Below are 14,474 nucleotides of genomic sequence, written 5' to 3'. Positions count from 1 at the left end.
AGTTCTCATAACACTCAGATTTATGTTTCATATCTGATTTCTTGTCACCTTTTCTCACCTACTGAAAAAACGGATAAAAATGATTCGATTTGTCGCTGCAAGAACGTCACACCCAATCTGCAAACACTGATATAACGTTTAATGAAAAATCTGAAAGTCACACAAGTACAGAGAGTTTGATAAAAGGCAAACTACGTCAAATTCTACGCTCTCTATGCGGCAGACATTCTTGAAAATGTACTTTACAGATGCGCAGTGGTAAATTAATTTACACCCTACGTTTTAAACCCCAGTAAGATTGTTCACAGTCTTATAGTTTCAAGTGTAATGGTTGTTTTCTAGAACAAAGCTATGCAGTGGACTATCTGAGCTATGTCTACGGCGGAAAATCGAATAACAGATTTTATAGCTTTAAGTCTGTTAACGTAGTTGGTTCATCAAGGACAGCCGTAAAAAAAATAAACGCATTCCAAATGGATGTTTTATCTTTTAGAAAGACTGACACTTCTTAGATGAGTAGATTAACACGAATCGAAGCTTGTATACGTATGTGTGTGTGGCCCACTGAGAAATTGTGTTATCGAAATCCACAAGCAAGAACGAAAATTATTTTTCTACGCATTATCCAAAGTGAATTTTCAGACCTATTTTTGGAGAGAAGAAAAGCGTACGTAAAACGCCTGCAAGTATTATATCGCATGCTACATCCTCAGTAAAAAAAATATAATATATCAAAATGGTGTTTTAAATTAGATTATATCGTTGTGAACTCGGTTGAAGAGTAACTTTGAGAAATTGCCTTATCTAGGATCAGTTAATAGTTCGGTAAAATTTACTATATTTGCAGTGTAGTACTTTCTAGAAAAAAAATACTTTGATAATAAGTAAGTTGCATCCTTGTATTTTATTGTCGGAACTCCAACGTATTTGATAATTAAATGTTTGTAGTTAAGAGCAAAGTAATACATTGAGCTGTCTGTACTTTGGCCATCACGAGTACCGAAACTTGTTATTTTTTAGCGTTGTGACTACTATAAATTTTTTAATGATTATTAGTTTACATTTGAAGAGTACAGTATGTTATTTTTTTCTCTGAAGTATTTCTATATTTATCAAGAAAAGAAAATAATTTTACAATTCGTTTGGTTGAATTGGTTTGGTTTGAATTTCGCGCAAAACTACACGAGGGCTATCTGCGCTAGCCGTCCCTAATTTAGCAGTGTAAGACTAGAGGGAAGGCAGCTAGTCATCACTACCCACCGCCAACTTTTGGGCTACTCTTTTACCAACTAATATTGAAATTGAACGAAACATTATGACGTCCTTACAACTGAAATGGCGAGCATGTTTGGTGTGACCGGGATTCAAACCCGCGACCCTCAGATTACGAGTCGAGTGCCTTAACCACCTGGCCATGCCGGGCCAAACTCTAACAAATCCTCAATATGCTTGCGTGGCTTATGTACACTCATTTGTGCAAAGTATAAGCAATTACACTCAAGCTTTTTAATTTGAATATTTCGTTCTCGCATATTTTATTTCATAACGTCGAGTTTTAACCATCCTTTTTTAGTTTTCCTCTTTTTCGTATAAATAAGCAATACAAATTTGTAGTCTTATAATTTTTGTAGTTTGATGAATGTAGAAACATATTGTAATTACTATAGCTCTAAATCGAATATAGTTATTCATGCGTTATCGTTTCAACGAACATTGGAGTCATTAGATAAAATACATTAAAGATAAATTAGGGATTTCAGTACAGATATGACGTTCACTAGAAGTTTAGCTCAAAGTCCTGTGATTTAATTCAGACTATTCAATGTCATGTTCTAACGACGTAGATAGAAAAATGAACTGTCAGTGCGATAATCTGGATCAAATTTCAAATTAATGGAGAACAAAACGAGTATTACTCAGCCAAGGAAAGTTATTAATTACAAATTCCGTTTTGGTCTATGCACTTACTCTCTGGCAAGAACTTAATGATTTTTATAAATACAGAATATAATAATCCTAAATGGCGAGTTGATATTGTGAATATTAAATCCTACCTACAATAGTTTTGTAGTGAACTAGAATATTTCTTCTTATTCGTTGTTAAGGTGTAGAGAATGGGCATATAAGACCACTACAAGTTATTTTATCATCTAGCACACAAAATATGACATTTTAAAACGTTATGTCTTTAGAAAAGATTGAACAAGACAATTATTATGTATCTGCAAGTTATATTTCTAACTTTTTGCACAATTTATTTTTTAACTTCTGAAACAGCGAAATCAATTTATCGATTTACGGTAACTTGAGCTAATCTTGGTAATACAAAAAAATCTTCAGACTTTAAGTAATCCGTCTAAATAATTGCTTATTTTATTTAAGGTTATGAACCAGTTTCGTTTCTTTTTTTTTTTTTACAAAAAAAACGTGTGTGATTTGGTTTATTTTAAATTTCGCGCAAAACTACAAGAGGACTATCTGCGCTAGCAGTCTCTTATTTAGCAGTGTAAGACTAGAGGAAAAGCTGACAGTCATTATCACTCACCACCAACTCTTGGGCTACTCTTTTACCAACGAATAGTGGGATTGACCGTCACATTATAACGCTCACACGTGTATATATATATATATATATTATATTTTTTGAATAACTTTTTATATTAGTAATTGAATTATGTATCCAAATCGAAGAAGATACGATGGTTTATTTTAATGGTAGTTTTATCTAATAAAAGCTGATGGAAAATTATTCTCTACATTTTGTCTCCATTTTGTAATACGTCGATGAATCTTAGATATGAGTATGTGTTCAAGCATTTTATACTTTTTGTTGCTTTGTGATCCCTCAGTGGCAAAGCAGAATTACAACACTAGAACCAGAATTTAGATACCAGTAGTGAGAAGAGCACTGATAGATGATTGTGCAGCATTGTGCTTAAGTAATAAAGAACAACTACTTTGATATAAATATATAAATTTATATCAGAAACATTTAACTTAGGGCGAAAAAAAAGGTAGGTTTTAATACGGATTGTGTGAATATGGAGTATATGCTATAATGTTTTTTAATAGGCTTAACAACAAGCTTAAATTTAGAATATAAGTAACTGAAGTAAATATTTGTTTTTAATATTTTTCAAAAATCAACACAAATGTTTAGCACCAACCTCCTATTAGAATGATTCAAATGATGAAAGTTAAGAAATCTAACATCTACAGTTGGGTGTGAGAGTGTGCTGTACTATTAATGATTTGAATTTTAATATTTTTGTGGATGATGATAATAACATAAATTGTGAAAGTTTTTTTTTCAATTTCCAGTGAAAGATATTTAATTTGAAACCAAAATATTGATCTCTCCACACTTATCAATATCTTTATTAAAGAGGATAAAGTTATCCATTCAGATTTAATGAAACTCCACCATGTTTCTGAGTGGAAAGGACATTTACATCAATGATATTATATTAACATTATTTCTTAAGTTTTCGACGCATATTGCTTACGTAGTGCGCCTGTAAAATTGTTTTCACCTTGTAAGCCTCAACTGTAATAATATATTTATTGTATTCCTACAGATCGATATGTAAAACTATTACGAGTCTCAAACAAACTAAAATCTAATTAAAAGTACGGAAACTTGTATATTTAAAGAACTTTTATAAATTCCAAAAAAACAGAAAAGAGTTACTCAGCTGGCGGTACAGTGTACGTTTGTTTGTTTGAAAGTAAGCACAAAATTATACAATCTGTTATATGTGCTCTGCTCACCACGGGTATCGATGCCCAGTTTCTAGCGTTGTAAGTCCTCAGACATATCGCTGTGCCACTGGGGGGAAGACTCAATGTATTATTATTATCTCGAGTTTTCGTTTTATTGTTTATTCATTTATGACAGGGTCGGGCTTATTAATTACGATATATATTTTTATATTTAACATTAGTCTAACTAGTTAAATTTATTTTGATAAAAAATGATAGGAACTGGCAGACTGTATATCCGATGATCCGTTGCTACAAAAACGAAAAAATATCGCGTTCTGGTCTTTGGTGTGTAATGAACGGAACATCTTACTAGATTGCAGGACAAAGACAATGGTTACTGTCAACTAGATTCCTTCCACTTGGTTTATCAGTTCAAAATAAAGATTGGATGTGAGAACTAGCCTCTGTGTAGCTTCATGAGAAACAAACAATAGAGAGCAATTAATAATGAAATGATTTCCAACACGATATTTTATTTAAATTTCCATTTGTTTCATAAGATAGCGATACATTAGAAATATCGTATTCTACGGTTTAGTAGTCGACTCCATGTAAACCTATGTGGAACACTGAGTTCCCTTTGTCATATAAGCTACAGGCAGCTTTGCCGGCTATTGAGTTTTAAGAAACATTAAACGATTTGTCGAGTTTGATTCTGAAATAGCTCACATCAAATAGAGTACAATAAAAATTACCAGTTTTTTTATTCATTATATCAAAACTTAAGGTTTTATAGATTAAAGAAGACAATGTTTCAAACAACAGCTTATAGAAAGAACTGTTGAGGTTAGCATTATGTCTGAGTAAGGAAAGAGAAGGGAAAAGAAAACGGTATTTATTTACTAATAACGACACCTATAAATTTAAATCTAATTGTTATCTAACAATCGGATGTCTTTTGACCCTCGAGTAGCAGGCTTAAAGGTTACACATGTGATGTTTATATAGTATTTACACTTACCTTATAGAAGAAAGTATGGTTGAGGATTTCACTCTGTCTGCAGATTGCAGGCCGTACACGTGGCTGAGGTCTAGTTGTTGCGTTCTTGAAATCACCTGATGCTTCTTAACGTACCGTAATTTTGTGCTTTGTGATATACTAAGCGAAATTATCAAATCATTATTCAAAATAAATCTAACATAAAGTAGACTACTTTATTATACACTGAAAATGTACGTTGTTTAGGACGCAGATAACACGCAGAGTTGTAAGATAATATGCATTTAAAGCAATAGGACGAAGAAACTCAGCTGAGCAAATAAGCGAATAGGGTATAAACTCTCTAATGCCAGTCCAATGTTCTATATTAGCACGTGACTGAACGAGTTAACTAGAATACATCGCCTGCACATAGGCGTTGTGGGTTAGTTCTCTCGCATCAATTACGACTGCGCGTGCGACTTGTTGTTGCCAAGTTGGAAAAAAAAAATACAATTCCTGCTACAAACCTATTACATTGGTTGTGTTTCGTAGACGCGAGCGCTATTTGTTATTACATGCCCTAAGGAATAACCGAAGCAAAATGAAAAGCGAATTAAATATATAAATATACAGATAGTAATACAAACGAACGGGTTGTTCATTAGACAAATTAATAGTTTGGATAAAAAGAACATTTTAGTGTTCTGCTTTCAAAAATAACTCATTACAGTTGTTGAGGCAAATAACCTTTGTACACTGACATGTATTTAAATTATTATTTGATGTCCTTGTTATTTTTCTCGGGCCCGCATGGCCAAGCGTGTTAAGGCGTTCGACTCATAATCCAAGGGTCGTGGGTTCGAATCCCGGTCGCACCAAACATGCCTTTCAGTCGTGGGGGTGTTATAATGTTACGGTCAATCCCACTATTCGTTGGTAAAAGAGTAGCCCAAGAGCTGGCGGTGGGTGGTGATGACTAGCTGCCTTCCCTCTAGTCTTACACTACTAAATTAGGGACGGCTAGCGCAGATAGCCCTCGAGTAGCTTTGCGCGAAATTCAAAACAAACAAACGTTATTTTTCTAACTAATCTGTCAGTCTATTCATCACTGGCGTATTTTTCGAAGTTATCGGCGGTAAACTAGCCTTGGGAGTGTTTGATTGAAAATAAAACTATTTAAATCTTATCCATTATTAGCACAAATAGGTATTTACCGTAGTTTTGAAAAAGCAGTGACACGATATGTTATTTACACAAAAAATAGCCATCCTTGACCATAGTGACTCTGCGAGTACTGGGTATATGCGTCGTATGTGGTGATTGGTGCAGCGAAGACAGTTCAGCCTATCAACGGGTGATAATTGAACACGTTGGAAGTCCAACTCTCGATCATGATTGGTGTGAAAAGTAGGGTAGTGAATGCCAGATTGCGCTAATTTAGTATTATTTATTATGATACATGCTAATTTATTTTTAGTGACGCATTTTTCATGATGATTAGAGATATTTTAGTGTTTTGGTTGTCGTTATTGAAGTACATATATTTTTACAATATGTATAGGTGTGATAAACCAAAGCTACCGGCTAACTGTTATCCCTCAAACTTTCCACTCATTTGTTTATTTATCTGGCCCGGCATGGCCAGGTGGTTAAAGCATTCGACTCGTTATCCGAGGGTCGCGAGTTCGAATTCCTGTCACACCAAATATGCTCGCACTTTCAGCAGTAGGGACGTTATAATGTGACGGTCAATCCCTCTATTCGTTGGTAAAAGAGTAGCCCAAGAGTTGGTGGTGGTTGGCGACGACAAGCAAGCTGCCTACCCTTTAGGTTTTTATCAACGAATAGTGGGATTGACTGTAGCATATAACGCCCCCACGGCTGAAAGGGCGAGCATGTTCGGTGTGTCTGAGTTTCGAACCCGTGATTCTCGGATTACGAGTCGAACGCCTTAACCCACCTGGCCATGTCGGGCCTCAAAAGACTTACCATTGCCACCGCTGCTGACATTATATAAACAAAAATACACATTATAATAACGGTTATTGTAAATAATAATTTATATAAAAAAGTTTTACAAACGTGCAAATAATGCTGAGTCTTCTATCTGGTCTGGAACTAAATATTTTATAAACGTTTCACGAGGATAGAGTGTAATGTTGATATCGTTACACTTAGTTTAAAGTCTGGCCTCACGCTGGTTATAAGCTAACTTTTCTCCGACGAAGATATCTAATGTCCTCGTAGAAATACTAACGCCCGAAATTAATTCACTGAACTTAAACGGTTTGTGACGTTCGAAATCTATAATCGTTCCTGATCAAATAACTGCAGTTTTCCGACTAATAAGAGTTTTTCTCAGTTGTAGCTTCCGAGGTTTATAGTATACTAACTGTAGCAAACCGACAATAATATAAAACAGTCTCTTCGCGCGTTGCGATTTATAAACTTTAGCGCGAGATTCTAGAAAGTTCAGTTGGCAATTATATAGCGAATTTTTATTATTTTACTTTTATATACACACACCTTACATTGTTAATTCGAGAATCTTCTACAAATTTAAATAATAGTCGGAACTTTTGCAATACACGTTTTACAATATAAGTTACATGCATTCCTAAATAATATATCAAACTGAAACAAAAATAGAAATTAAAATAAATAATCCGTTACACAACACAGAGAACATACAAGACACTTAGTGAATGTTAAACCCAAGTTTTCGATTGATACACCTTACAAAACGTTCGAGGTATGTAATGAGCGATGAATCTCAGTTTTGGATTGAAACTTTATACGAGAATAAATTTTTAGTTTCAACTCCACTTTAGTGTATGCTGAATAACAAGCTACTCTGTAATTTTCACTTAAACATTCCACAGAACTTACATGGTATCAACTGAGCCTTTACACTAATACTGTGGATTCACAGCGCAACCTGATATCCTCATTTTAAAATTTACGTCATTCTAATTATTAGTTAAATTCCTCCTGGCAGATAGACAGATCGTAAACGAATGATGAAATCTGCGTATATGTATGTGTGTTTGGAGGAACTCACTCATCCAGTGATACTCTCGTTCTCAGTGAAACATGAGAAGTGCTGGAGTATTACCTATAGCCCATTAGCACAAGCGAATTGACGAGTGGCCTCAACACTATTTGGTTCTGCCATTAGTCGATTCTGTAAATATCAACTTAGTTTTTAAATATCTTACAGTTTTCTACAAAGATTTAAAGTTCTGTTTTTACACGGACTACTCTTCAAGCTTTTCTTGGTTTGTTTTGTCTTGAATTTCGTGCAAAGCTACCCGCGGGCTATTTGCGCCAGCCGTCCCTAATTTAGTAATGTAAGACTAAAGAAGGGGTTCCCAACCTTTTGGCACTCGCGACCCCTTACCTAAAAGTTTGAAACCATGTGACCCCCTATTTAGGGCTTACTATCAGCAGCTTAATTTTTCTTTTATTTTCTGTGAAGGAGAGGGAAAGAAACATCTAAAAAAATATTTAAAAATTCTGTAATTATTTAATAGCAAATCAAATCACATTGGTCCAACCTGAATTCACAAAAAAAACATATATTTGTTAAAATAATATTAACATAGGTTTGAACAGCTATCCAACCCAGCTAGTGAGATGCCTGATGTTGCATTTCAGCAGCAAGCTTTGAAATTCGTGGCCGAGCGTTTGTTAGAGCCAGTCTCATGTCATCTCCAACATCCAATCTGTTCCTATTCTTTGTTTTTATATTGACAAGAGTGGAAAATCCTGCCTCACACAAGTAGGTAGAAGCAAATGGAACAAGGACACGTAAAGCTATCATGCTGACTTTGGAGTATGACTGATACATAGTGCACCAGAACTGAGTCACGGATTTCACCTTGAAGAGATCACGAGCTGAAGAGTCGTTCCTTAGATCCAGAAATTCATCTTGGATATCATCTGGGATGCTGGATACATCAAGTTCAGTACAAAATGGGTTCCTTACCAGGGCCTCCTGTTCCTGTGATAGCTCAGGGAAGTAACGCTCGACTTCCTTTTCTAGAGACTGAAGATGTTCGGTAATCTCATCCTTGAGGAACTGATCCAGTTGGATCTGAGACTCATCTGTCACTCCACAAAGTTTTTCAAACATAGCGATGTTTCCAAGATTGGTTTTCCGACGCCAGTTCTGCAGTTTGGAAACAAAGGCCCGAAGACTATCTTGAAAAAGGAGAACATGTGTTTCCCTTCCTTGAAGCTTCAAATTGAGCTTGTTCAGCTGGTCAAAAATGTCGGCTAGGTGCGCAACCCTTTTATTCCATGCTTCATCTTCGAAGTTAGCTACAAGATCTTTCCTTTCTTGAGTCTCCAGGAATAGCTTTATTTCATCTTTCATTTCAAAGACACGATTAATAACGTTTCCTTTCGACAACCAACGTACTGCTGTGTAGAAGAGAAGGACTTCGGGGTCAGCATTCATGTCTTTGCATAGTTCTTTGAATAGGCGAGTGTTGAGTGCTTGAGTCTTCACATAATTTACAATTTTGATTACAGATTCAAGCACTTCCTGCAGAGAGGCAGGGAGAGTCTTACTGGCGAGAGCATATCGGTGAATCATGCAGTGGATGCCCTTTGCTTGAGGTGCTAGCTTCTTCACTCTCGACTGGAATCCTGATTTCGATCCCAGCATAGCCGGTGCCCCATCCGTACAAACCCACACACGTTTTCCATTGAAGATCTTCGTCTTGAAAAAAAGTTGAAACTTTTTCCATGACATCATCAGCTTTTGTTGTGGTTTCAAGTGCACTGCAGAATAAGAATTTGTCTTTGATGTCACCTGAATTAATGTTTCTCACGAAGACAAGCAACTGAGAACATGAACTTACATCTATTGACTCGTCGAGCTGAAAGGAGAACAAAGGGGAACCCTTGATTTCAGTCAAAACCTGTTCCTTCACATCCATAGACATTTTAGAAATGCGCCTCTGTATAGTATTATTTGACAGGGATACTTGGTGCATCTTCTTTGCACTGGCTTCTCCAAGAATAAGATTTACTACTTTCATCATGCAGGGTTTAAGAAGTGTTTCTCCAATCGTGTGAGGCTTTTTTTGTTCAGCAATTTCGAATGCAATTTCATATGAAGCTTCCACTACGACTGCACTCTGCTGCTGAAACGACCCACTTCTATCGATTCTTTGGCTTTTAAGACACCGTTCATGCCGTTTGAAGAAATACAAACCCTTCTTTGCGTGTTCTGGATGTTTCGTCTCGAGATGACGCTTGAGTTTTGATGGTTTCATTGACTCTGCAATCAGGACAGCATGGCACAAAACACACTGTGGTTTCTCGATGCCGTCGTTGGCGAGCACAGTGGTGAAGCCAATGTTGAAGAAGCATTCTGAGTATCTGCGCCGTTTAGCCATGGACACAACTCATCTCTACTGCTTACTTATCTCCTTGTTAAAATAAAATAAAAATGTTGAATAATGAACGCTTTGGCAACTGTAGATCTTACACTGACTACTTGTGGGGGGTGCAGGTAGAGTAATGATGGGAGCGTGGCCAGTCGCACGATTCGTCATCCACCAATCAGCAACGGACATGTGACTCACGTGTCGACAGCGAGCACACACACACTTAATCACAGCTAAACAGACACACAAGCATACGTACATGCGCGTGCACTCACATACTCGCTACTCACTAGTACACACATACATACAGTTGCAGACACATACACATTCACACAGGCACATTCACTCACAGGCACGCATACATACACCCATAATATCACATAATGACATTGAATTAACGTAGCACACGTTTTGCTTTGCACCGAAACAAAAAAAAAAATGTAAGAGCATGAAAATGTAATTGATGAAATAAAATTAATGTTATCCCAAGCTACTTATAACAAGGCTACGCGACTCCCCTGCCAAGGCTTTGCGACCCCTTGGGGGGTCGCGACCCACTGGTTGGGAACTCCTGGACTAGAGGGAAGGCAGCTAGTCATCACCACCAACTTCCAACTCTTGGGCTACTCTTTTACCAACGAATAGTGGGATTGACTGTACCTTTATAATGCCCCCTCGGCTGAAAGGGCGAGCATGTTTGGTGTGGCGGGGATTCGAAACCGCGACCCTTGGATTACCAGTGCCTTAACCACCTGGACGTGCCAGGCCCAAGTTTCTCTTCCACTCTCGCAACCTTTGTATTGAACAAGTTTGAATTAGAGATTGGCTGGATATTAAAACGGTCCACAAACATTGTGTTTTATTTATACCCGCCCTCAAATGAAATTGGGAAAAGAGAGATGTTTGAAAAACTTGAGTGAGATGCTGCACGTAATGGTGTATAGAATATAGTAGACATTAGTACCATACATCTCAGTAATCAAACATATTAATATACACTAACGCCACACACTTCAAGAATGCTATGCAACAACAAAATTGTTCTTAGATGGTATGGTGTTATTTCTTAATTGTTTATGTTGTAAAAGTGCAGAAAATGGCCATTATTCTTTTCAAACTTTGCTTTTGTGACCTGGATAATGAAATTTAGAAATTAACTTATTTTTTATGTAAAACAGGCAAATTTGCACATTTTCATCAACATAAGGTCTGAATAAAACAACACGTGAATCAAAATTTACATGTATTTGTACCGTAGTTATACAAAAATGAACAAAAATGTTTAGAAATGAGTAGTTTTTTGAGATTTAGGACTGTAATGTAAATCACTTTCACGTATCAATTCCCAAATATAGTTTTCCATCATGTTTTCGTTATACGCTCCTTGGTAGCGGCGTTCAAATTCCAGTGTATCATGGTGGAAGAGCTCGCCTTGCTCCTCTGAGTGTACTTCCATGTTCTTCAAGATGAGCGTCAAGAATATGGACTTTCAGGGACATCCTGCAGCCCATTTTCACGTAGTTCTTCACCAGAGTCTCAACCAGTTCCACATAATTTTCGGCCTTGTGATTGCCCAAGAAGCCCCAAACCACTGCGACAAAGCTTTCCCAAGCTTTTTTTCCTTCCTACTGAGCTTCTTGGGGAATTCTGTGCACTCCAGGATCTTCTTTATTTGTGGTCCAACGAAGACACCAGCTTTGACATTTGCCTTAGACAGCTTAGGGAAGAAGTCTCAAAGGTACTTGAAGGCTGCAGACTCCTTATCAAGAACTGTGACAAGTTATTTCATAAGACCTATTTTTATGTGCAATGGTGGGAACAACACCTTCTGGAGGTCCACTAGTGGATCACACTTGACATTGCGCCTCCCCACAGAGAACTCGCTCCGTTGTGGCCAGTGCTTCCTGTTGTAGTGCGCTGCGGTGTCCCTGCTGTCTCAAAGGCAAAGATAACAGGGAAACTTGGTAAAACTTCTTTGGATGCCCGTCAGGAATGACACCATTTTGAAGTATCCGATAACCTTCCAGCCATACTCATCATACTTCAAGGCTCCTAGCAAGATCTTGACGCTGTTGTATATTTCGCTTTGCGGTACACCGAATTTTAAAAGGTCTAAAATTTGTATAATATAAAACCTTACTGTTCAAGCAAGCAAAGATTGTCCGTCTTACCTTCTAGAGTTTTTTTGCAATGCTCGCAGGTAAAATGAGGTGCTCAGGGTTTGTCTTCATCCTCGACAGGCGTGCCGAAATATGCCTTATAGGCTTCACACATTTTAGCAGATGCTGTCGCAAAGTACTTTTTCGCTCTTATCTTGATAAATTGGCCACATACATAGCAGAATACATATGGATAATGCTTGCAGCTTCTTGATGCCATCTCTGATAAAATCAGAAAGGTCTATGTGTTCACTTAGGCAGCTATAACTAAATTAAAGTGTTGAGTGGTGAGCTCCTGTATATACATTACTATAGAAAGCTCTAGAAAATTCTCGTAAGTTCTACAACGTTCTGGAAAAATTCTTCAAAATTCTTGTATGTTCTACAACAATATCTATCAGCTACTCACCACTGAATCTACGTGGAATGTTCTGGAAAATGGGTAAATTTGAAAATTTCATTACCCAGGCCACAAAGGCAAAGTTTGAAGAGAAGAATGGGTCTTTTCCATTTACTTTAGGCATAAGCAATTGGGAAATAACACTTTCTGTCCAGGAACAAGAAAAAGTAAAAATTTTGTTACATAATGGAACCAAACACTATAGTATATACTAGTGCCACACACTTCACGAAACAAACACTTTAATATACACTAGTGCCATACACATCATGAATCAAACACATTCATATATACTAACGCCATACACTTTACGAATCAAACACATTCGTTTATGCTTCACAAATCAAACAAGACATAATGAGCAGAAAGTTTCATATACAATTCAAAGTTTTACACTTATTATCATTCCTGACCAAGTATATGATCGCATGAACTAAAACTAATTCACGGAATTATATTTGTAAAATAGTAATATGGTAATAATAGTAACCTTTTATCACTCATACGTAGTTAGCGGAACATTGGATAAATACGATTTAAATAATGTTTAACAAAACAAATTAACACTTCGATCAGTAAACTGTCAGCCCACCAGGGATCTACTTTGCCCAGATGACAAAATCTGTCCCTGACTTGCGAAAGTAGTGTATCATATACCCAAAAGATCAAGAAAAAAACTATCTGAAGTGGTATTCCTATACTATAACTGTCACCCAACCTTCCGGTCCGGCACAGCCGGGTGGGTAGGGCAATCGGAGGGTCGTGGGTCCGAATCCCCTCCGGGTTCTTTCTCAAGGTTCGTATCACCACAACAAAATTTGTGGAAACAACGCCAAATAGTCCACTGAAAAAGAGCTTCTTGTTCAAACACCAAATTGATATTTTTAGCAGTCTTGGCTGCATTTTTTCCGAATTTGAGCATAATCAAAAAAGTTGTCTGAATTCCGTTGAAGACATCATCTTGTATATAGTTCCAAAGAAACACAACAACAGTTATAATACAACGTGTCATGACAGATAAATTAAAAGTACAGCACTCTCGTCAAAACTGAATAGCACACAGTCATATTACTGTATCCAACTTATCCTAATCACAATCATTCTTAAAGTAAGTGAACATTATCCATTTCGTATGAAACGACCTGAAACTTAAGCAGATCTTATTATAAACACAGGATTTTCGTCTTTTTTATTTTTGCAAACTTTCTTTTCTACCTTTTCACTTATATTACGGACTACGATGTCAGAAAATGTCCTATAATCTCTAGTTGTAGATTTATGTAGAGAGGAAGAGGTATCTAGATGCACGATCCAGCTGGGCCACTATTGCCTAAACATTGGTCCAGATCCAGGTCTTGAGATTAATTTATTCTAGGGCACTTCTTATTTTTGTAGCTCCCCAGTGGCACAGTGGTATGTCTGCGGACTTACACACTAAAAACCGGGTTTCGATACCCGTGGTGGGCAGAGCACACAGAGCCCATTGAGTAGCTTTGTACTTAATTCTAAACAAACAAACAAACAATCTTGTTTTTGTTTATAATGGCAAATAAAAATTTCAATTAGAAGTTTTAAGAATTAATATATATTATGCTCATTTGTCTGTTTGAAACATAAAGCTACACAGTGGGCTATCTGTGGACTACACACCAAGGGTATCGAAAACCGGTGTCTGGCGATTTAAGTCCACAAACATACTGCTGTACCACTAGGGGGCAATATGTATGAAGAGTTATGTTTTCTTATAACAAAGCCATATCGGGCTATCCACAGTATACACCAATGGGAATCGAATACCTGATTTTAGCATTGTTTGTTTGTTTTTGTAA

The 14,474-nt window shown here is 36.8% G+C and overlaps 1 protein-coding gene across 4 annotated transcripts in view; it reads right to left on the bottom strand.

The window, feature by feature from the left end:
• Positions 1–5,005, bottom strand: part of LOC143239075 (synaptotagmin-5-like) — a 46,601-nt gene extending 41,596 nt beyond the window's left edge. For 2 of the 4 annotated variants that reach the window (XM_076479873.1, XM_076479871.1), the window contains exon 1: positions 4,727–5,001. The gene's annotated coding sequence lies outside the window, so the exon portion shown is untranslated. Of the gene's footprint in view, positions 1–4,726 lie in introns of all 4 variants that reach the window. The other 2 variants (XM_076479870.1, XM_076479874.1) reach the window with 2 other exon arrangements.
• Between the last annotated feature and the right edge of the window lie 9,469 nt (positions 5,006–14,474).

This window comes from Tachypleus tridentatus, chromosome 13, assembly GCF_004210375.1.
Source record: "Tachypleus tridentatus isolate NWPU-2018 chromosome 13, ASM421037v1, whole genome shotgun sequence".
Taxonomy (NCBI): Eukaryota; Metazoa; Arthropoda; class Merostomata; order Xiphosura; family Limulidae; genus Tachypleus; species Tachypleus tridentatus.
Note: the sequence above shows the minus strand (reverse complement) of the source record. Positions and strands in the feature narration are given on the sequence as shown.